This window comes from Canis lupus, chromosome 38, assembly GCF_003254725.2.
Source record: "Canis lupus dingo isolate Sandy chromosome 38, ASM325472v2, whole genome shotgun sequence".
Classification (NCBI taxonomy): Eukaryota; Metazoa; Chordata; class Mammalia; order Carnivora; family Canidae; genus Canis; species Canis lupus.
In genome coordinates this window covers 4,119,614-4,144,435 of record NC_064280.1, presented here as the reverse complement: position 1 = coordinate 4,144,435, position 24,822 = coordinate 4,119,614, and the positions used below count along the sequence as shown (strand labels likewise).

Below are 24,822 nucleotides of genomic sequence, written 5' to 3'. Positions count from 1 at the left end.
CTCCTGGGATCCAGTCCCACATCGGGCTCCCCACAGGGATCCTGCTTCTCCCTCTGGCTATGTCTCTATGTCCCTCACGAATAAATAAAATCTTTTTAAAAATTATAACTGTGGGCATCCCTGGGTGGCTTGGCAGTTTGGTGCCTGCCTTTGGCCCAAGGTGCTGGTCCTGGGGTCCTGGGATCGAGTCCCACACTGGGCTCCCTGCATGGAGCCTGCTTCTCCCTCCTCCTATGTCTCTGTCTGTGTGTGTGTGTGTGTGTGTGTGTGTGTGTGTGTCTATCATGAATTAAATAAATAATAAATAATAAATAAATAATTTTTAAAAAATTATAACTGTGTGTTAAGCACATTTATGGGATAAAACTCTAACTGACAAAAGCAAAATTTCAAAAGGTAAGTATAGTCTCCACCTTGAGATGATAGGGAAAGTCGAGAAAAACAATAAATATATATGGGAGAACCAATATTTAAAAAAAGAAAAAGTGTGTGATACGGTAAGTTTATATAGCCTAGGAAGATATTCAATGGGATAGAATAACCCTTAGGCAGATTATTTTATTTAGGTGTAGATAAAAATATAGACTAACGGGATGCCTAGGTGGCTGGGCAGTTAAGCGTCTGCCTTTGGCTCAGGTCATGATCCCAGGGTCCTGGGATCGAGTCCTGCATCGGGCAACCCGAGGGAGCCTGCTTCTCCCTCTGCCTGTGTCTCTGCTTCTCTCTCTCTCTCTCTCTCTGTGTCTCTCATGAATAAATAAAATCTTTAAAATAGATGATAGATAGATAGATAGATAGATAGATAGATAGATACTCACAGCTATAGTACAAACACAGACAGACACGTAGACATATAGATCATCATGGTTATTTCATTTATGTAATCCATTACAAAGGGATGGGAAAAGTAAGAAATATATTGGGAAATTTATTATTTGAGACAAAAGTCTCTCGTACCACATACCAAGTAAAATCCAGATAGAATAAATCTAAAATAAAGGAATTATGAAGAAATGTTTAAACAATCTTTTAAAGATATGTTCATTAGATTACTCCTTTCTGCCCCTGGACGCCACCGAGGAAGCATCGTTAAGGTCTCCCCTCCCCACACCATCATGTCTGAGTCAGAGTCTCCCAAAGAGCCCCAGCAGCTGAGGAAGCTCTTCATGGGAGGTTTGAGCTTCCAAAGAACCGATGAGAGTCTGAGGAGCCATTTTGAGCAATGGGGGACGCTTCCGGACTGTGTGGTAATGAGAGACCCCAACACCAAGTTCTCCAGAGGCTTTGGGTTCGTGTAGCCACCGTGGCGGAGGTGGACGCGGCCTCGAACGCTGGGCCGCACGAGGTGGCGGAAGAGTCATGGAACCAAAGAGGACTGTCTCCTGAGAAGATTCTCAAAGACCTGGTGCCCACTTAACTGTGAAAAAGATTTTTGTTGGTGGCATTGAAGAGCATCATCTAAGAGATTATTTTGAACAGTATGGGAAAATTGAAGTGACTGAGATCATGACTGACCGAGGCAGTGGCGAAGAGAGAGGTTTTGCTTTTGTGACCTTTGACGCCCACGACTCTGTAGACAAGATTGTCATTCAAAAATGCCATCCTGTGAATGGCCTCAACTGTGAAGTAAGGAAAGCCCTACGGAAGCAGGAGATGGCTAGTGCTTTGTCCAGCCAAAGAGGCTGAAGCGGTTCTGGAAACTTTGGTGGTGGTCGTGGGGTTGGTGTTGGTGGGAAGGACAACTTTGGTGTGGAGGGAACTCCAGTGGTGGAGGTGGCTTCGGTGGCAGTCGAGGTGGTGGTGGATACGGTGGCAGTGGGGATGGCTATAACGGATTTGGTAATGACGGAAGCAACTTTGGAGGTGGCAGAAGCTATAACAATTTTGGCAATTACAACAATCAATCCTCAAATTTTGGACCCATGAAAGAAGGAGATTTTGGAGGCAGAAGCTCTGGCCCCTATGGTGGTGGAGGCCAATACTTTGCCAAACCACGAAACCAAGGTGGCTATGGCGGTTCCAGCAGCAGCAGCAGCAGCAGCTAGGCGGTGGCAGAACGTTTTAATTACTGCCAGGAAACAAAGCTTAGCAGAAGAGGAGAGCCAGAGAAGGGACAGGGAAGCTACAGGTTACAACAGATTTGTGAACTCAGCCAAGCACAGTGGTGGCAGGGCCTAGTGGCTACAAAGAAGACATGTTTTAGACAATACTCATGGGTATGGGCAAAAAACTCGAGGACTGTATTTGTGACTAATTGTATAACAGGTTATTTTAGTTTCTGTTCTATGGAAAGTGTAAAGCATTCCAACAAAGGGTTTTAATGTAGATTTTTTTTTTTTTTTTGCACCCATGATGTTGATTGCTAAATGGAATAGTCTGATCATGATGCTGAATAAATATGTCTTTAAAAAAAATCTTTTAATTAAGAATAATTATAATTATTTTGGCTAATTATAATACATAATAGCAATTATAAATTAATTAGGAATTAATTTCGAATCACAAATGAACTAAAATGTTTACAAAAGAAAATTTGACTTTGTAAATATCAGTACTTTGGAACTAAAAACAAATCACAAAAATTTCAGAACAAATCGCCAAATAGAATATTTCTGCAGCAAAAATAACATTTATAAAAGGACTAGCCATAATTGAAATGTTTTATAAATCATTTAAAAATATCATAAATCCAGTTTAAAAAAGTGGCAAAGAATATAAACAAAAAATCACACTTGAAACAAAACCCACATTAATGAAAAATATAAATTTTATTTGAAAATAAGTAGTTAAAATTTTTAAAAATCTATGAGGATCAAATTAAGAATTTTAAAATCTGATAATATTCACATTTTGTTAGCTTTGTTGAGAGAGGAAAAAAACCTGCTAGTGGAAGGACAAATTAGTTCTCACTTTCTGAAAGACTTCAGTTGTATCCAGAAAAAGTCCTAGTCTTTAAATTGTTAATTTTCCTACTGCAAATAAGTTAAAAGTAATTACAGGTGTACAAGAAGTTTAATATTTTCTGGAATATTACTCAAACTATGGTGTTTACATAATAAGCTTTTATAGTTAAATGTTAGAAGCTAAGTAAATATAAATTTGAATAAAATAATTATGATATAGTAGCATAGACTTGGGAAACTGACAGAGGTGTAAAACTAAAAGAATAAATGAAGACAGAAACCCATAAATAATGTTTGCAACCATGTAAAAGTATATCAATGCATAGAAAAAAGAGTTTAGAGGAAAATAATTACTCTCAATTACTAAATTAATTATCAATGGTGAGAATGGTTTTGAAATTTTATTTTTAATGCATTAACATTTTTCATGATGTTGAACATATATGTATAAATAATTCTTCTATACCCTAAGATCTATCTGAAAATAATGACATTCATTCAACAGTTAATAAATAATGTATGCAAATTATTTATTGAGACAAAATTGACATAACACAAGATTAACCACTTAAAGTTTACAATTCAGGGCACCCCGGGCGGCTCAGCAGTTTAGTGCCACCTTCAACCCAGGGCATGATCCTGGAGTCCTGGGATCGAGTCCCACATCGGGCTTCCTGATGGAGCCTGCTTCTCCCCCTGCCTCTCTCTCTCTCTCTCTCTCTCTCTCTCTCTCTCTCTCTCTGTCTCTCATGAATAAATAAATAAAATCTTAAAAAAAAAAGTTTACAATTCAATGGCATTTAATACATTCACAATGTCATCCAACCATATACTTTTAAAATATATTACTATAAGTTATATTATAAATCATATAATTTTAATTATAATAAAAATTATACTTTTTAAATATATGAATATAAATTATTTTTTAAAAATATATATGGTATTCGTGTATATTTCTAAACACTATTCAACTCAGAATAGTGAGTTTTTTTCCTTCTCTCAATTTTTATGACTCCAGTTTGTCAGTCACATGGTTACATGCTGACTTCGTAAGCAAAAAGATTTAGGTGTCTCTAGAAAAAGGAAGAGGAGATACAGCTTCTGTGACACAAAAGATGTCATTTTAGGCACCTAAATATTTTTCATGATCTCCGCCCTCCCTGTACAAGCATACTTCTTATATTCTTATAGAACTTCCTAGGAGGTGTGAGAATTACAAAGAAATGGAAAAACCTCAGTAGTTGAGGATTTTAAGGGAACAAAGGGAATGCAAAAACCAATGGTCTCCATCCTAACCACATCAGAGACAATAAATCTGTGGTAAAAACTCTCAGGGCTGCTTCAAAAATAAGCAAGGCCTAAAAAAAAAAGCAAGGCCTGTATTCCTCACCCTCCAGATACTCCAGATATTAGAAGCCCAAGACCTCATCCGATTAATACTGGCTCTTCCTCTTGTTGGACAGTTACCTCTGCTTCATTAAAATATTAAAGACTCCACCCTAGGAGGACCACCAGGATCATTAACCTATTAACATAGGAGGCAGGTATAGGTTCTAAGTACACCAGTGAAACTTCATGCCCACTTCCACAGGCCATGACAAAGGTCCTTAAATAAAGGACCACTCTTGGGATCCCTGGGTGGCTCAGTGGTTTGGTGCCTGCCTTGGGCCCAGGGTGTGATCCTGGAGACCCGGGATCAAGTCCCACATCGGGGTCCTTGCACAGAGCCTGCTTCTCCCTTTGCCTGTGTCCCAGCCTCTCCTCTGCCCCCCTTCTCTGTCTCTCATGAATAAATGAACAAAATTTAAAAAAAAAAAAAAAAAAAAGGAACACTCTCACCTTAGGGAGTCAAGGCTTTAGAAGTTATCCCCTGTGATCTCCTGGTTTGCTGAAAATAGAATGTTTCCTTTGTGTGATCACCCCATCTGGTGTAGTCTCTATTGGTAATTTTGGTGAATTTAGGTTGTCTCTTCAATTAATGAGTGCATGTCTTGTTTTCTAAGCAGATTAAGGCAAAATAAGGAATTCAGTTTTGGGTTTTGTTTTGTTTTGTTTTGTTTTGTTTTACTTCAATTCACTTAAAGCAAAGTTTTTCATAGGGTTTGATGATTCCCTGGAGTGTATCTAGATGTCCTCAGCATGTGCTGTTTGGAGGAACATTGCTAAAATTAGCTGAATGCTGAAGGCTTGCATGATCACTTAATTATTCCATTGTAAGGCAAATGTCAACCTGAGCACAGGTATTGTGTAGGGGGGTTCCCTAATAGTAATATAAACTTCCAGATAATCTGAATATACATGTGTGGGGAATACATGGGTCACTAAATTAAAAAGAGATAAAATTTTACCAGCCCACATAACTTTGTACTTTTTTGGAAGCAAAGACATTCTGAAGCTCATAAGAAATAATTACTATACACTTCACAAATGAACATTAAACAGATGTAACATTTTACACCAAACAGCATAAAGGTTAAGTACCTGCATACCGGAGTCAAACTTCTTGGACCAGAATCCTAACTTCATACTTAAGAGCTGCAAGGCCTTGGAAAAATTCCTGAACCTTTAAAAAATTCAGTAAAATGGGAAAAATAATAAAATACATAAGGCATACACTAATTGTGAGAATTGATTGAGAGAATCTCCTTAAAGTTGAGAGATGTTATATATTTAAATCCTAGAAATTTTATTTGTCAAAAGTCAGACCTATTTTATTAATCTCATCACAACTCTGTGGAAATACATCAACTCTTCTTTTAAAAATAACAAAAGAGGCTTCAAGGACAGTGCTTTGAAGTCCAAACGAGGGAGAGCAATTATATATTTATAGCCCAGAAAATTGTATAAGAGGCTTATGATAAATATTTCCAGAATTAAGACTAAGTAATTACATTTTTAAAACTTTAGGGGATCCCTGGGTGGCGCAGCGGTTTGGCGCCTGCCTTTGGCCCAGGGCGCGATCCTGGAGACTGGGGATCGAGTCCCACGTCAGGCTCCCGGTGCATGGAGCCTGCTTCTCCCTCTGCCTATGTCTCTGCCTCTCTCTCTCTCTCTCTCTCTCTCTGTGACTATCATAAATAAATAAAAAAATAAATAAAAAATAAAAAAATAAAAAAAAAACTTTAAAAAAAGTCTAGATTCAAAAAAAAAAAGTCTAGATTCAAAATGCAAGGGAAAAATCACCAGCAATTTGAGGATTTGTTTACCAGATTCAGATAAATAAATATAAAGGATGCAGATAAATGCTTCTTTCTTTTTTTTTCTATTCTAGCCATAAAATGTGACACACTCTTTTAAATTAAAACTATAATGTTAGGGATCAGTTTTATTAGATTTAAATGAATTAGACTCTACTATAATATTTAACAGTGTTGCGGAAAATTGCAACATTAAACTGTCTTTGGATTCATTTATGGGATACGCCTAGCAGAGTGACTCTAACAAGGATCCTAGGCGATGGAAGGGAATAAAGATTGCTGTTTTTAACTCAGTTCACCTTCCTTCGGGGAAGATATTGACGCAGTGTTCCAAAAGGAAGGTCCATGTCATATATTACATTAGTGAAATAAACAATATTTAAAGGTGGAAAGACTCTCCTATTATCGGATGTACTGACAGGTATTAAAATAATATAGTAAAAGCCATTCAGTTGGAGAAAAAGTATACTGTAAATAGTCTGTGTTTGCCTTCAGCATTTGTTAGATCAAGCTGGAATAATGTCTTAGAAAATTTAAAATCTTTTAATGCATTGAAATGACCACAGAGGAACTATTTTTCTTGCCATGAAAGCTAAGCTGTCTGTTGCCTTGAGGAGAAGAAAATAATGAATTTGGAAAGTGACATTCATATTTTAAATATTGCCAGGCTTAGTGATTTGTTTTTTATTTGCTATGTTCTAGTGTAACTTGGAAGAAACTGGAAATGAATACTGATTAGAAATTTAATCAAAGAGTAATGAATGTTTTTTTGCCCTTTTTAAACCAATATTATTACATTTCTTTCTTGAGTCCATGCTTCCTAATAAAAACTAATGAAATTAGGACAATAATGCAAATTCACAAATGGCCACTGATTTGTTAATGTGCCTAAAATGTGCCAAGAGACTGTAATGAGAATACTTCTCAAAATAATTTTAGATTGTAAAATAGCTTACAATTCAGAGAATTAAAAAATGAGCAAAGGTCAATGATATAATTCTAAACCTGTTAAATAACAAAAGCTGAATATGGTAAACTTTAAAGATCTAACTGGCTTTATTATTCAGTTTATAAATTGGGTAGCATCCAACCCAGCAAGCAGAAGGGAACTCCCCAGAGCTAAGGAAAGGAAAAGTTTTTAAAGGCAGAGAAGGAGTGGAAAAAAGAAAAATTTAGAAAATAATAATTATAGGCATGGTTGCTTTCCCAGGATGAACAAAAAGGATCTATCAGTAAATTCCCTAGGTCTGACCAGGAGATTTCCATGTTGACTGGTTACATTTCTAGGGGGTTCACTGCAGTTAGGTTAGGTTTTAAGTCAGTTTACTGACTTGGGGCCTTACGTGATGCCATTTGGGCACCCTAATGATTGAGTTTATAGTTTTCTATCTCTTTAACAAGACAAAACATTTCTATTAAAGAGGGACATCTTATTCATTCAACATTAATTCAACAAATCTATATTGAGAGCCAGTGCTGTAACAGCTGCTTATCAAGTGATGGGAATATAGGAATTAACATGCCAGACAGGGTTCCTACCCTTGGGGAGACTGAGTCTGGCGGCAGACAGACAACAGACTAGTCACAATTGTATGTATATTGACTATGACAGGAATGTTTAGGATGTTATAGGAGCGTATATGATGAATACTGACCCAACATTGATGAGTACAGTGGAGTTTTCTTTGAAAAAATAATATTCATGCCAAAATTTTACTTCCTACCTTTATTTTTTCCCCCAGTACTTATTTAACTTTTCTAATGGATGATCACATTTATGAAAATGAAACTTGGGTATATTGGAGTCTTAATAAGTAGTTTGTGATGACTTGACTTACTGTTTCTTTCTTCCAACACATTTCAACATATTTTATGCTATTTTTAAAAATTGCTTTTATCAAAGCACATGATTTTTAAATGCATATAATATTGCCAAATTTATAATGAAATCTCCATCCCATAGCCCCATAACATTCCTAGAAGCAATCGTCTTAATTATTTTAGCCATTTCTTTATTTACCTACCTATAAATACTCAATACTACTTATATTCTGCTCTCTCTTGACTTTTCATTTTGAAGCACTATTGCCTTTCCTCTATGGAAGATGACATTTGAACACTTACAGAACTCTTCCCACCAAGAAGTTTTACATATAGACAGACTGCACTCTCCTACACAAGCATAGATGTTCACAAAAGCATTTTCTTCCTTTATTTCCTTACTATAGTTATATCACAAGTTTGTCACTCTTTATATTAAAATGCCAGATATAAATTCTACACTAAAATTGCATTATTGTATTATAATTTGTTACCCAGAATTAATCATTGCTTATTTAGATTTGAATATTTATTAATGTACTCATTGCTATTTCTTCCCAAACCAAAAACTATACAGAACAGTGTTAACACACACTTCAAGTAGTCTTTCAGTTTTTCATTTGTTTGCCTTTGTCTTGGTGACATGGCTTGCAGAGACCTATACCCCAGGACTTCTGCTTTTTTACCATCTGCTCTACCATCATCCTAGATATTCCTCCAGCACTCTCTTGAGTTGAATACCTCTTGATTTGTTCTATTGCTTGGATCTCAGTTTCCAGGAGCTTCTGGGAAAGGATGGATAAAGCTTAAGTGTGTTGATAATTTACATTGTCTCACATGGAGAGACTGGATATAAAATTCAAAATTGGCAAGTTTTTTTTTTTCCTGCAGATCGTGAAGGCAGTTCTCTTTGTCTTCTACAACTCAATGTAGCTGCATAGAAGTCCAAAGTCGTTCTAATTCCTAATCACTAGTATGTGATCAGCTTTTTCACTCTGAAAAACTTCTGAAGTATCACATTCGTTGACTGTTTCTTTTGCAACATCATGTCCCCATTTATGGAGGTAATATTTTTTCTTGTCTCTGAAGGATAATTTTAGTTCATTTTCAGTAATTGTCCTGCTTTCTTCCTTATTTTTGTTCTCTCTAGATTTCTGTTCTCTTATTTTAGTCTTCCCTTTTGTATTGAAGACTTTACTTAAGAAATTTGGTGATTTCTGGCTCTCATTAGAAATTTTATAGTAGTGAAAAGATGGTTAGATGCTTTGTATTTATGTGCAAGGAATATCGATCCTTGGGTTTGAAAATAAAGTGATTCACCAAGAATCAAACCTGGAGTGTTAACCCCTGCAATAAATGATGCCTCACTCATAGGTCTTGGCATCAAAAGACCATAGTATACAAGGCAGAAGGCTGACTCTCAGGGTCCTGAGATTGGTGTAAAGGACAGAGGCTGTAACTCTTCCCTGTTTTCAATAAATCCTGCTCTCAAGTGTGTTCAAGATCCTGGAATTCTTCTGTCAATGTTTGCCCAGGATTAACCTTCTGTCTCCTTATTGAGATGAGTAGCAGATCTAGGGGACAGGGAATGGTGGAAAAGCAGGATCTAGCTGACTCTAAATGTCTTTAAGCAAACCTGTTTCAGCAAGTTCTCAGTTTCATTTTTAATTTCTGGTATTCCTGATCTTTCCAGTTTTCTACAATACAAATTAATCTGCTTTTTGTTGATTTATCCATCTTTAAGGACTTATGTTTTAGCTTTTGCTGTTGTGATAACTGTTCATCTTACCTTTTTTTTTGTTGTTTTTCTCTTCCTCTGTTGCCTTCTCTCCATTTCTTTGACTAATTTAAGATTTTCTCAATTTTATTACTCTCATTTTTCTGAAAATGCAGGAAGGTATGAAGATAAACACATGTATTCAATTCACCATGTTTAACCAGAAATCTGCAATTACCTGTTTATGTGTAATATTTAGTTTACATACAGACATATAACATACATACTGACATTTGCTGACAGATTTCCTTGTAAAAAGTCTTAACAAGGTTGAGTCAGTCTTAAGATATTATGTTCTTAACTACCACAAGTCAACAATAATATTGTCCTCACACCAACACACTGATGGGTAATCTTGTGTACACTGGGGCCTGTCTTTCTTGGTCACTATTATTTCCCCAGGGCTTGATCTAAAGTATATGTAAAACATAGTTGAGTGACTGACAAACTAATGTACCACCAAGAAGTCTCAAGTCATTGTACTGTATAGCTTATGTCTTTATAGATATTATGATGTGACTATTTGTAAATAGAAAAGGATTGCTACAGGTCAACTCAGCAGAGCCTGTTGAAAGACAGACTTTCTCTGGAAGCTGCCAGAATTTACTTTGTAATTTAGTCTTTGCTTGTTGTTATAGGCCATGCATTGCTCTGGGCATTCTCTAGGTTCAGCCCAGGTGATTAAAGCTGTATATAGACAAGGAAGTTTCCTTACCTTTAGAAGAGCTGGCACACAATTAGTCTGAAAACTTGATTCTATAGAGAGACTCTGTTGCAGTCTTTAGACATTCTGGAACATTGCTTACATTTCATCCTATATATTCCTGGCCTCTTTCTGAGAACTGCTCTGTCCAAGCTGTTTATGACTCTCATGACTTCAGCCACTTTAGGACTAGATTCGAGCTTGTCATAATCTACTACTGTGACCTCAACTGAATGGCTTTGCCAATTCCAGAGCTTGCTTCCATCTTATTCCTGCACACCTCGTAAAAAGGTACTGTTCTCCAAATCTTTCCCATAGGACTTCATATGCCTGCTCAGTATAAACTAGAATGGTGCTTCACTTAGAATAATTGTAAATCATTCCCTGTTGTGTTGTACATTTGACATATAACTGAATTACTTTTCAAATTATGCTTTGTATATCCTGAATACATGCCTTAAACATAACAGCCCTAGTCATCTTTAGTCAGATTTGTTTAACTAGACTGTTGTGTAGATGTCTGTAGATAATAGTGATATGTAGTGAGTATAATTTTGTCTTCCTAACAAAACACTACTCTTTTTTATAGGAACTACTAAAACTTTGATATAAAATATCAAATTTATATGATATATTTATTTTTCTTTTAACTTCAAATTCTAATCTTTCCTGAAGAAACAGTGTCAGCTCTTAATTTATTCTGAGAGGCAGTATAATATAATGGTAAAGGAAATGGACTCTGGAGCCAGCCTGATTATGACAATCTTGATTCTGCCTCTCATTAGTGGTGTGACCTTTGTCAGTTTACTTATTTTTCATGAGCTCTCATTTACCCTATCTGTAAAACAGATATTATCATAGTTACTATCTCTTAAGATTTTTAATGATTACATATGTTAACATATATACTAATGTATAAGGTGTCCAACACATAGTACACATTAGAGAAGTATCTGCCATCTTTATTATTTGGGGTCACTGCAATACAGTGAGAGGAATTTTATTAATACCTAGAATGTTTAATTTAATACCTAAAATATATCATTTAGCAAGGGAATGTTAATTTAGTTGTATCTCCAACAAATGGACTTTTACCCAACTCTTCACACATGGCACAAGACATCCAATTTTATCTAACTCCCTTTAAATGATTGTAGTTTGATGTGGTTGAAAAGTCTCTTCTGCTTAGAAAAGTTTGTTTTGTTATGATTTCCCTTCAATAATTGTTAATGATGTAGAATTAGAGATTGAGGTAGATTTCACCCATTGCCTGCCAGTCATTATTGTCCACATTGAGTACAAAGTATCCTTCCATTAGCTGAATTTGGTTCCTGCAGTTGGCAACAACCATAGCAACAAAAAGGACTCAATCAATGTCGTATTTATCAGTTGACCAGCATTCTTTATATATATATATATATTTTTGACCAACCTAAAAAGTTTTCAAAGTATCATCCAAGCCACATTTCAATATTTTAGTTCATGGGGAGCTGTGATCAAAGGTCCTGCTAAAGTTCTGAATCTGTAAGCCCATGGGTCGCTGAGAGGACCGTCTCAAGCAAAAACATCACACATTATGATCATACAAGTAAAAAGCCCTTTGTAAAACAAGACCAGTTATGATGCAAGAGGAAAAACTACAGTGGTATGAGAATTTAGCCAAAACCAGGCCCTTTATTACCTCAAAGAGGCCATCTCATTTTATGTCTGATAAGGTCAGCAAAAACAGTGGTGGCATGATTTAAATGCAAAGAAAATCATTACTAAATGAGAGTAAAGAGTTTCATATTAGCAGAACATAATGCTTCAATTTAAGTGTATCTTAACAGCACACTTCTGAGAGAAAAGCTAATTGCTTTTGATTAACTCAGTGACTCTTGCACCACTGATAACATTGAGGGCTTGTTTTATATTATTGTTGCTCACGACTTTCTTTTCATAGATAAAGATGATTTAAAGGGCCCCAAAAGGCTTACAACTGAAAGTCAAATCACATTTCATTTTGTTTTATAATTAGAAATTCAAAAACCATACAGTTCTAATTAAAATTGAGAAACAATAAATACAAAAATTGTCAAACTCATTATTGCAACTATCATTTACTTATTACATTGCATAAATTGGTTCTATTAAAAACTTGTTCATCTCAGGAGATTATAAATAAACTAAGGATTTTTTTTTTGCAGTATACACATTTATGCTTTACAAGGTCATAGCTCTGGCACCATCTAAAAATATTTGGACATTATCTGGTTAGCAATTTTTAACCTGCTACTTGGTAACTTAATGGGCATTTGAGTTATTTCATTTAAGAGTTTTTAACTTTAAAGTCTTAATCAATCCTAACCTGAATGCATCTAATTTTCAAAATTATCATATTACTCTTCTGTAACACTCAGTCTAAGGAATATTTCATTTTGAACTGCTGCAAGGTTCTTCATAGAAGAATTAATCTGTTCAGATGTGTTTTAGCAAAAGCCTCCATGTAATACCAAGCACACTACCTTAGTTCAGATTGAAGCCTTCAACTGCTTGCATAGATAAGCCATAACAAATATCATTTTCAGGCAGCCCGGGCGGATCAGCAGTTTAGCGCTGCCTTCAGCTCAGGGCATGATCCTGGAGACCTGGGATCGAGTCCCACGCCAGGCTCCCTGCATGGAGCTTGCTTCTCCCTCTGCCTGTGTCTCTGCCTCTCTTTCTCTGTGTCTCTCATGAATAGATAAATAAAATCTCTAAAAAATAATAAACAAATATAATTTTCAATTCCTATGTTCCACCTGTTATTTTCCTCAGATTTCATTCATCTTTTGTCAGTATGAGTGTTCTTGAGTGAGTTATTGGAACCCCCACCCCAAAAAAAAAGGATCATCAGTGTGAGGACTAGGTCATTATAGAAGAGAGCTATTATGTGTGGCAAATCATTGCTTAGATAGAGCATGCTTATACAATATTATAAAAATTTAGATGTTATGAGCATAATAAAAGAGTAAAATAAAAAAATTTTAAAGGCTTCATGGAAGTAGTACAAAATAACATTTGGACCTAAGGGCTTTATTAAAGAAATATATTTCCTAGGCTATATTTTTCATTAGCATTTTGTAGAGATTATTCCTTTTTCTCCCTTTTTTAGTTTTTCTCCTTGCATGTTTATGACTGTGTTAATATATTTTATGACCATATTTTGTGAGCATGTTATTGTTAACTCTCCTGAAATTTTTCCTGATATATCAGTGAGTGTTATTACACAAAACTAAAACATAAAATACTTATCTTTTACTGAAAAGTATTTTTCAACTCCTATATCTTAAGTAAAAAATTCTGTATAATAGCTGCCATTGGATTCTGCCCTGAGATGTTTATGGATACTATATTTCCAGCATTTTCTGGCTTAGCTATGAGTATCTATTACTTGATAGAGTTTATTTTTTCAAAATAGTATCTGTATTTTTTTAGATGTGCAATGTTCTTTTGAAAAGATATCAATTGAAGTTTGTGATACAGAACATAAATATATATGTATATATACTATGATCTGTTATGCTATGAAAGTGATATGTTAACTATCAATATTAATAAAAATATAAAACAAATTAATTTTTGTGAGTATTCTTTTGAAAGTCTTAACCTCATAATGAAGATATTTCTATATATTCACATATATCAATACATATACATATACATATGCACTCAGGTGTACACATACAAAACTTTGGTAATTTTCTGAAATTACCCAGCATCAAATGCAAAGCATAGAGAAATACCATTTCTGTTAGTTCCAGTAGCAGAGATAGAGATAACCAGCTTCACTCTTCATTTTCACTGAACTGGCTTATGAACAGGAAGCTTAAGCAACATATCAGCAGGAGAATACAAGAAAGAACATGCTCTTGAATATATTGTAAAAATATATTATTCAAAAGTATTTCTAACATTTAAAATATTGTTAGCAGGTAACATTTTCTGCTGTGTTGATGATTGAAGATTTCTAGACAAGATTTCATATTATCTTCCTCTTGAAATCCTTTCTACGTTCAGGCAGATCCAAAATAAGATACTATAGGGATTCTCTGAAAGTTGCAATATAACTATAATAAGTTTTTCTGCTGAGAAATTCAGTCCATATTCTGTAAATAAAGGAATAGCTAACCAGAAGGTGATTGATTCTGGTAGAAGACCAGGCATTGAGCTAAGTGGCAGAGGTCAAGGAGAGCAAGTCTAAGCTCATATGCCATTGCACAAAGGAAACTTTGTTCTTTTTCTCAAGAACTTTTACTGTTGTGTATTCCAAGTTGTGTGAAATACTGAAGAATCTCACTATCTGCCTATTAGGCATGCAACCATAATAATATAATTATTACTGTGCATTTAAATTTTGAAAAACATTTTAGCAACATTATACTTTGATATTTGGAGATATAATTGATTTGCATTGGAAATGGAAAAGGTCTTTGTCTCTGGGAACATCAGAATACCTGGTTTTAAGGTCTTGAACAAAAGAAGAGCAGTGGAATGTATCTGCTACTCTAGGTTTGTTACCTACCATAGTGACCAGCAAGGTTAGTTGGGTTTTATTTGTTTGTTTTTCTAATGGTTGGGCTTGATTATTTTTTTTTTTTTTTGGGCTTGATTATTGAAAGAGTTACTGAGAGCTTTCTCCAGGGAGCTCCCCGAAAGCCAAGATTCCTTGCACAAATCATGGAGGTTCAGGCTAGAGACTGGCACAAATAAGAATGCTGAGGAGTCCACAATACATAATGCCCCTTGCACTTCCTATGCTTGCTTACTTTAACCATCTTTCACTGTACCACATCCTCTGCTTACATAGATATATCATGTCGAGACTGGTGAGTCCCCCTCAGGAGAACATACTCTGCAATATTTGTACCTTGGCATATCTTTGAATATTGGTCCAAGATCTAGTGTTTTAGTCTCTTTTAAAACGCTGAAACATGAATGCCTTTGAAACAATGTACCTCAGCTACTGTTGTAAAAAGCTTTTCCCAACATTGATACTGGTTTTCCTTTCCCCAGTCCTCCCATGAAAGTTCTGTTTGAGCCATGTAAGTCTCACGCTGAGGCTAAAGCACTTCTAAACTGGGTAGGTTTTAGAGCATTCTATCCATCATGCTATTTCCCCAATTTGTCAGGCACAGGTGGGAAACGGCACAGGTGGATTTGTTCCAAACTCATGACTTAGAATAAGGTATATAGCTGCCCCTCCCCCCACCATGTAGTCATGAGAAAAATATCAGACAAATTCTAATTAAGGACATTATAGAAAATACTTGACGTACTCGTCAAACTGACAAGGTCTCAGAGAACAAGAGAAGACTGAGGAACTGTCACAGACCAGAGAGGCCTAAGGAGCCTAAGAATAAAAGACTACAACACGAAATGTCTCTGGAGAAGAATCATGGAACAGAAAAAATGATGCTACATAAAAACTAAGGAAATTTGAATTGAATATAGACTTTAATGAATAATACTGTGTCAATATTGACTTATTAATGGTGATGAATGTACCATACAAACATAAGATGTCAATGGAAAAACAGAGTGTGGAATAGAGAGGAACTCTTTAATATCTTCACAACTTTTATGCAAATCTAAAACCATTTTAAAGTAAAATGTTTATTTAAGAAGACATTCACATGTAGTATTTTCTTTTTATATGTTGTTTTATCTTTAATAACACTTTTGTGGTATAGAAAAAATACATTTAAATCACACAAAATGTTTCAACAAAAGTGATAATAGCCATGTAATTTACTGCAGACATTCAATAACAAAGTAGCAAACATGCAAATCAATACCTTCAAGAGCACCTAGAATTGATATTTGTGGATATTAAATAAGACCTTTTGAACACAAAGCATAGCAAAAATTAGAATGAGTCTAATTTCTACCATTGGTCAAGTGCAATGTTTTTTTTTGTTGTTGTTTGTTTGTTTGTTTTTAAGTGCAATGTTTTTTACCTATGTACCCACAATTAGATATTTCTATGACCTGAAGAGAAAAATTCGTCAAAGCGAAAATACTGAGAAATTCTTCAGTACGAAAGATCTTTATTAGAATTTTTATTTCTATGTTTTATAAGTAAACCATTGGAATCCCTCTAAAACAAGATAAATATATGTATACAATTTGTTCTCTGCAATAGATACACATTTTACATGCTTGAGTTTGGGTTGCATAAAAAGTTTACTCATGGGAAGCCTAGAAATGAAATCCGAGAATCAAATTTATTTATGGAAAGAAATCACATGGAAAGTATTTAGTTATATTATAAATTAAGTAGTTGAAACATAATCTGTAAGAACAAAATATTTTATGTACACTAACTATAAACACTAAAGTGAAAATAAAAATAGTACATAGTAAAGGAGGGCACATGATATAATGAGCACTGGGCGTTATATGAAACAGATGAATAACTGAACTCTACTCTGAAACTAACGATATATTATATGTTAATTAACTGAATTTAAATATAATAAACTTTTTAAAAAGGAAGAAAAGTAGTATAGCAAACTAACAAAATAGGACTCAAAAAAAACTTTGAGTCACAAGAATGATACTTAATCATTCTTTTTAGTCATAATAAATATATTTAAAATGTAATTATTTTTATTTTTTCTCAGGGTCATTTTGTAGAACAGTCATGATTCTCGAATTAAATATTCTTGAATTAAATCTTTGATGTTTCAACATAATTTTTATTACTTTAGATTAATTTTGCATGATAATAAAATTGAAAAAACTTAAATTTTTCTGTACTTTTAAATTATTTTGTATCTCAGAAAATGAGAATATTGGGACCCCTGGGTGGCTCAGCAATAGAGCATCTGCCTTTGTCTCAGGCTGTGGTCCTGGAGTCCTGGGATTGAGTCCCACGTTCGGCTCCCTGCATGGAGCCTGCTTCTCCCTCTGCCTGTGTCTCTGCCTCTCTCTCTCTCTCTCTCTCTCTCTCTCTGTGTGTGTCTCTCATGAATAAATAAATAAAATCTTTAAAAAAAAAAGGAAATGGGAATTATCACAGGTTTAAGTTTTGCAGATAGTTCATTAGAAACTTACTGAAATTTCTTCAGAAACCTCTACAAAAGTTCTGGGGCACCCAGGGTGGCTGAGTCGTTAGAATGTCTGATTCCTGGTTTAGGCTCAGGTCATGATCTCAGGTTAATGAGATTGGAGCCCTACATTGGGTCTGCACTGGGCATGGAGCCTGCTTAAGATTCTCTCTCTCAACCTCCCTCTGTCCCCCTAACCCCCGTTCATACACTAGTGCTGTCTCTCTAAAAATAAAATATATAAAAAATTTAAAAAGAAACTTCTATATTAAGTATGAGTTAAAAGGAAGTGTGTATCACTTTATTTGTGCAATGCCACTGAGTGGCTAGCCTTATTTGCATCTCACATGATATAATCATATTTTATATTTTCAGAAGGTTGCAGAGAACTCAGATAGATAACAGAAATGGTTTCCCAGTGAATATCCTACTGACTGTAACATTAATCTACTCCAGAATGTGGTATTGAATGTCACATTAAGTTGTAAGTTATTATTCCTATAAAACTATATGTTGCTAGTGGTGCCAAACTACTGGTGAATAACTGATCAGGATGTAATAGTAATTTATTTACAAATTTGAAAATATCTTCTATGCTATCATGCCTGCTGATACAGCATGTTCCACCTTCACAAACTATTTTGTGAAACATCTTCTAAAGATCTGAAATAAATTCTAAATATCATTTTTTTAAAAAGAGGAAATAGCAAAATAAGAACCGAGCTTTAAAAAGAGAGATCAAATTTAACATTAGGAAAATATTCATAAGTTATAGTTCAATTTTAACTCAAAGCAGTTGTTATAACTCTGGATGCAATATTGAAATATAGGTGAAATGCCCTGGTCTTTGAATATCAGGCCATTGGCCATGTGTGGGAAGGAACAGGGAAGCAAGAGGATGAGCCTGAGGTCATATTCTGACTGTCGTTTACCGGATATGTTGCCTTGAGATCAGTTAGTCTTTCAAATTAAAAAAAAAGAAAAAAGAAAAAAAGGAAAAGAAAAAGTGAAATAATATATGTACCTCTAAGGTGTTTAATTAGCATGGTTTAAATTATTACTTTCTATTTCTCTGGCACTGCCACAAACAGATAAAAATCTCTGCAGCTTTGATTAAAGTTCCCTAATAAATGTTTAAAAAATGTTTCCCCATTTTCATTGATTAATAGATTAAAATATGGATATGTGCCTAATTCCTGAGTTATAATCAAAGATGCTTTTTTATTTTTAATTACACCAATGACATGGCATTGTTCTATGCAAATAATACATGTTATATGCAAATGACACATTTATTTCATTTATTTCCTTCTCTGATCTTCTTCTTATTACTTTGGTTTAAGGGTATGTTGTCCAAATATATCTCTCCACATAAATGATAATTTTTATGATCCAATTATAGTTCTCAATTATGATAACTGGTATGAAATTTATTCATCCATAGAGACCTATTTTACTACAAGTACATTAATCAGTATAATGAATGCAGGTGAATAAAATTGTAAACATGGTAGAGAAAATGGAAGGAAGATGCATAAGTAATTATCACATTATACAGCATTAAATATTTTATCTTTTTTATATGTTAACCAAGAATAACAATTAAGTGAAGGCCTTCTGGAAGGCAAAATGAATTCAGCTATATTTATTCCTTTAGTAAAACATGCTTAGTGAACACCTACTTTATGTGAGTTATTACAGTCTACAAACTAGGAATATAAAAGGAACAAGACATAGAAATCTCTGTTTTAACAGAACCTAACTTGTGTGTGAGTAGAGATAGAGATAGATGATAAATGAGCAAACTAATGAATACATGATCCATATTCAGATTGTGATAAGTGTCATCAAGAAAATGAAACTGATGTGAAAAATTAGGAAGTTGGTGGGCGGAGAATGTAAGCATGGGTGTTCAGATGGCCAGGTCTCATCTTCTCTGTCTCATAGACCTTATTCCATGTAAGATAGAGTGGGCTAGGCGAGGTGTCCAACACTGATGCCAATTTAGGGGTCAGAGAAAATGGTGATTTGAATTCAGTAGAGTTTACTTTCACTAACAGGGACAGACCAAAAATTCAGTGCTGCAGGAACCAAAGTGGAGAAAGATTCTGCCAAATTTGAGGTGCCGATGCCCGTGGACTTTCTTGTCTTTCATGTTGTTTTAGGACAAATCATTTAAAGATCCCTCTGAAGACCAAGAAAAAACTGTATGGCTAGCATAGTTATATACATCTAACTTTGTTTCTTGTTTCACTGTGAGCCTTACTAGAACTTTCTGCGGTAGTCCTGGCTGTACCCAGGTGAACTTTGAGTTGAGTCCTAAAGGAGAACAGAGAAACAGAGTGTGAGGATTTGGGGGAAGAGAACAAAATATTCTAGGCATATATTTGAGTAGGGGGGCTAAGTATAGGTTGTGGTTTGACGACTGTGGAAAGGGCTGTATATTTTTCTTCAGATGTGATGAGAAGTCAATGAGGATTTTTAAGCAAGAGAATTTTATGACCTAATTTGAATTTGGATAATTTTGGATTATCACATTGGCTATTTAAAGGGAAATATACTATGGAAACCCATGTGGAAGCATGGAGTACAGCTAACAAAGTAGAGGCAACTATTACTTGGACAAGAATACGCCCACTGGATATGGACAGAACATGGTAAAATCCGGCTTTATTTTGGAGAGAAAGTGATGAGACTTCCTCATGTAATAGATATGGGTATTAAAATAATGAAAATAATTAAGGATGCTTCTGAGCCTCAGAGATTAATAAGAGAGGAAGATGGTAACATTTATTAAAATGGAGGTGATTGTGAAGGAACACCTTGATGGGAGGCAGGTTACAAGGAGAATACAAGACTTACTAAGTTTATAGTACTATATCTGGAGGGCATATTAAACATAAGATCCCGATGTCATATCCCTGTGCCTAGAACTCAGGGTACAGTGTGTCCCATACAGATGAATTTAAGAGTTTTCATCACATGGATGATACTGAATGTTTATGAAGCTAGAGGAGCTTGCTGAACAGAGTAACATATCAAGAACAAAGTAGAAGGGTCCCAGAATCAAGCTCTGTGAATTACTACATGAAAAGGGAGAGAAAAAGAAGCCAACAAAGTAAGTCTTAAAGGCAAATAAGTATTCTGTCTCTGGAACCAAGAGAAGTTTGTGTTTCAAGAAAGGAATTGTGTTAAATACGGGGATTAGAAACTATTTAATGTGACCTCTGCTTTGACTAAAACAGAGCAGTTCCAGTGGAATGTAGAAGTGGAAGTTCTCTAGGAGTGAATGGATTATAGATCTGGTGGTGAGGAAGCTAGAGTCCATTTATATAGAATATAATTTCTAAAATGTTCACTGTAGAAGGGAAAGAAAAATAGGGTGATAAATATGAGCAGAGGTGGAATCAAGGATTTTTTTATCTACCTTTTTTTGTTCGTTTTGATTTATGAACAGATACATTCCTTTTGTTTTTATGCTAATGGAAATGATCTAGTGCATTAGGAGAAATTTAGGATTTGGGTGATCAGTTCCAGAATGAATTCTGAAGCCTAGGGGATGTAGGAATTAGAGAAAAAAAATTGAGGATTTGGACAAGCCTTTGATGAGAGCAGAAAATACAATTTTTCCTTCTAAAAGAAGGAAATATGAGTTGAGGTGCAGGTAGTGTAGGATTGCAAATATAATACATTTTAGGAATCTTGCTTGTATTAATTTTCTTAGTGAATTGTGAGGCAAATCTCAAAGTAGGACCAGAAGATTGAATTATTTCAAGTCTAAGGAGAGGAAAGAACATAGGAACTAATTTCATTAGGTAGAAACACAAATTTTCCAGAGAAATGTAGTACAGAGAGATAATCTTATGTTTTATTTACTTGATTATTTTATACGGATGCAGTATTTGAAATGTTTTACAAGCATCCATGATTTCTGGAATTCTTGGAAACCAAATAAATACCTTAACATGTAAAATAATGACTGATCCAAAGTTTTGAAATGGGCTTACTTCTTGACCATAGCTATAAAGACATGGATTGAATTTGTCTAACACAGCTATATTTAAAGCCAAATGTTTATAAGTCCTTTAAAAATAAATAATTACAAACATCTTTTTTTAATAATAAATTTATTTTTTATTGTTTTTTTCAATTTGCCAACATACAGAATAACACCCAGTGCTCATCCCCTCAAGTGCCCCCCTCAGTGCCCGCCACCCAGTCACCCCCACCCCCCACCCTCCTCCCCTTCCACCACCCCTAGTTCGTTTCCCAGAGTTAGGAGTCTCTCATGTTCTGTCTCCCTTTCTGATATTTCCTACCCATTTCTTCTCCCTTCCCCTCTATTCCCTTTCACTATTATTTATATTCCCCAAATGAATGAGACCATATAATGTTTGTCCTTCTCCGATTGACTTATTTCACTCAGCATAATACCCTGCAGTTCCATCCACATCGAAGCAAATGGCAGGTATTTGTCATTTCTAATGGCTGAGTAATATTCTATTGCAATGAAACTCCAGGACACCTGCACCCCGATGTTTCTAGCAGCAATGTCCACAATAGCCAAACTGTGGAATGGATAAAGAAGATGCGATTTATGTATACAAACATCTTTTAATTCAAAAGCTCTCAGTGAAAGGAACAGGGTAGTATTGTTCTTAGCTGGACAAGCTTCGTGCCTGAGCATGTTGGGACCATTCCTCTAGCCCCACTGATCCCTGTCTCCATCCCTACACAGGCCTGTGCCCTCAGAGATTTTGTATATTTTAATCTAATGTCTATGGCTTCTGAGTATAAATTCATTTTGAAAATATGTGCAGTGGTCGTATTAAACTCTTCTCTTTCCCTCTTTCAACACCCTCTACACTATTTTGCTAAATCCCAATGCACCGAATACAAAATGTATTCTACACTTTACTTGCCATGATGTTAATCACATAATTATCTTTAATAAGTGAGTTGGAAATAAGCTAAACTAACTAAATAGTAAAGGATAATGTAAATCATGGAGAAATGTAACCTTGGGAAGTCACTGAAGTAAGACAATGTTTATGAACCTTTTGAATAGCACAAAAGTTTTTGTTATAATTACATATGAACTGCTGTTTAATACACCCTACTTGGTTCCAAAAAAAAAAAATGTTAAGATAGTTTGCAAAATCCCAGACTATTAACATAAAAATACATAACCTTTAAAAGGTAGAAAATAATAAGGAAAATAAGGTGAAAACCTATTCCATTTTTTCCCCCAAATGTGCCAAAAGATGCTGTATTTGGACAGAAATTTTCCTTTACGCATCCTCAAAACCAGGTTTCCCTGATGAAAAATCAAGATTGGTTATATAATTTAGAGCATCTGCTAGAAAAAGTAAACCAGATGCTCCAGGAAAAGCCAACTAAACCTGATTTAGTTATCCACTAGACTTTTCTGTGCTATCTCAGACTCGTGAGTGAGTGTTGGGAAAATTTAGTCCTCTTCAGTAGTAAAGGAGATGAAGCAGAAGAGGAATACACATCCAGTTTGAAAAATCTATTTATTTATTATTTATTTATTTATTTATTTATTTATTTATTTATTTATTTTGCCATAAAATTAAAAAAGAGGTGAATTACCTTCTGGCTCATCAAGAGACAATCCCAAAGATCCCAACTCATTTGTTTTCATTAAAGTGAGAATTGCCACTCTTACTGCTGCTACTGCTCCTTTTGATGATAATTATTGTTTCTACTACATTTTTTAAATAGAATAAGACATTGATATGTTGGCCCATAATCATACTTTCCCTTTAAATGTACCATAATGATAGTGACATGGGAGGAATACAGGCATATTCTCACAATTCCATGACCCTAAACCCTTGGAACCAAATGTATTTTTAATGCATTTAAAAAAAATTTTTGATAAGTAATACAAAACATAGACTGCAGGCTATGTTACACCTCATAAACAAACCTATTAATATTTCTGCAGGGGAGCAAGTGGATATTTTCACTTGGTTGGATGAAAAAAGACTAGTATTGCAGTTCAAAGCATGATTTGCCACCAAATTAATTTACAAATATTTATAACAAAAGCAAACTTTTAGTTTTTATTGTTTTGTTTTTTTTTTGAGAACAGTAAATATGAGATCTTGGCCTGAGCATATCATGCAGGCTGTTGTAAAGGTTAAGTGTGGGGTTGTAAATCTTTTACCCGGAGCATGGAGAGCGCTCATAAACACTACATACCTGTTTTGTTTGTGTTCCTGGTAGGTTCAGAGTCCCATCCAGCATGCTGTTTTTATAGTCCCTTTTTAGTGTGCAAACATGAAATGTAGAGCATCCTGAAGTAAGTTTAAGGGGGACTTTTAGACTGAAGTAATGCATGTTCAACATACTATGACAAACACCATGCTCTTAAGATATTTACTTAAAATGTCAAAAATGTCAAACATTACCTTAATAGAACAATATAATGATGAAAAGTATTAACCCTTTTATTAAAGGCAAAAACTGGGGGCCTGGGTGGCACGGCTCATTAAGCCTCCAACTCTTGGTTCCTGTTCAGGTCATGATCTCAGGCTGGTGCAATTCATCCCCTTGTTGGCACCAGCTCAGCACGGATTCTGCTTAATTTCTCTCTTCCTCTCCTATTGCCCTTGTGCTTGCACTACCTCTCCTCCTCCCTCCTGTGCTTGTGTTCTCTCTCTTTCTCTCTCTCTCTCTCTGAAATAAATCTTTTTTAAAAGGGCAAAAATGAAACATTGAAATCTTTATTCCTAACAATATATTTGAAGGGAGGGTGGGCATCGAACGTCTCCTCATTACAGTCTGATCACCAGACAGTAGATCCACATTCCCGGATCTAGTGGTAGTTTGTCAAAAGATCAAAAGTTTTTCACAGAATCTATTGTAATTTAAAATATTTTAGCTCTGTGTAATGCCTGGCCAATATGATTTTATTCTTATCAGTGGGCACAGCTATTTAGAGGCTCTGTCTCCTACTACCTTGGGTCTAATAACCTGAGAAATGGAATCTTGACCATAGGAACAGGGTTGATGAATTAGCAGGTCACATATAGAGAAGTTACAGGCCCAGTTTTACTCAAAAAGTAGTTATTTTAAGCACCAGTTATTTCCTGTAGCATGCAGAGACCCTCTCTCCAGTTTTCTATGCCAGACAGATCTCCTTGGATTGGGATTTAATAAGGTTTTCATAAATAAAAAGGAAACAGGATATGGATGATAAAATAAGAATTTGGAATATTTCTCTCTTAATATTTGGTTTTCATTTGATTTTCAGTACAAAGGTAAGAGAGGGGTGTTATATTCGGATGTGAAATCCTGAGGCCTAGAGATACTATTTTTA

General features: G+C 35.0%; 1 long non-coding RNA gene across 1 annotated transcript in view; it reads left to right on the top strand.

Moving 5' to 3' along the window:
- The first annotated feature begins 10,343 nt into the window (after nucleotides 1–10,343).
- LOC112643182 (uncharacterized) overlaps nucleotides 10,344–24,822 on the top strand; it is a 36,739-nt gene continuing 22,260 nt past the window's right edge. The window contains exon 1 of the long non-coding RNA XR_003125686.3: nucleotides 10,344–10,695. This is a non-coding gene — a long non-coding RNA (uncharacterized LOC112643182). The remainder of the gene's footprint in view (nucleotides 10,696–24,822) is intronic.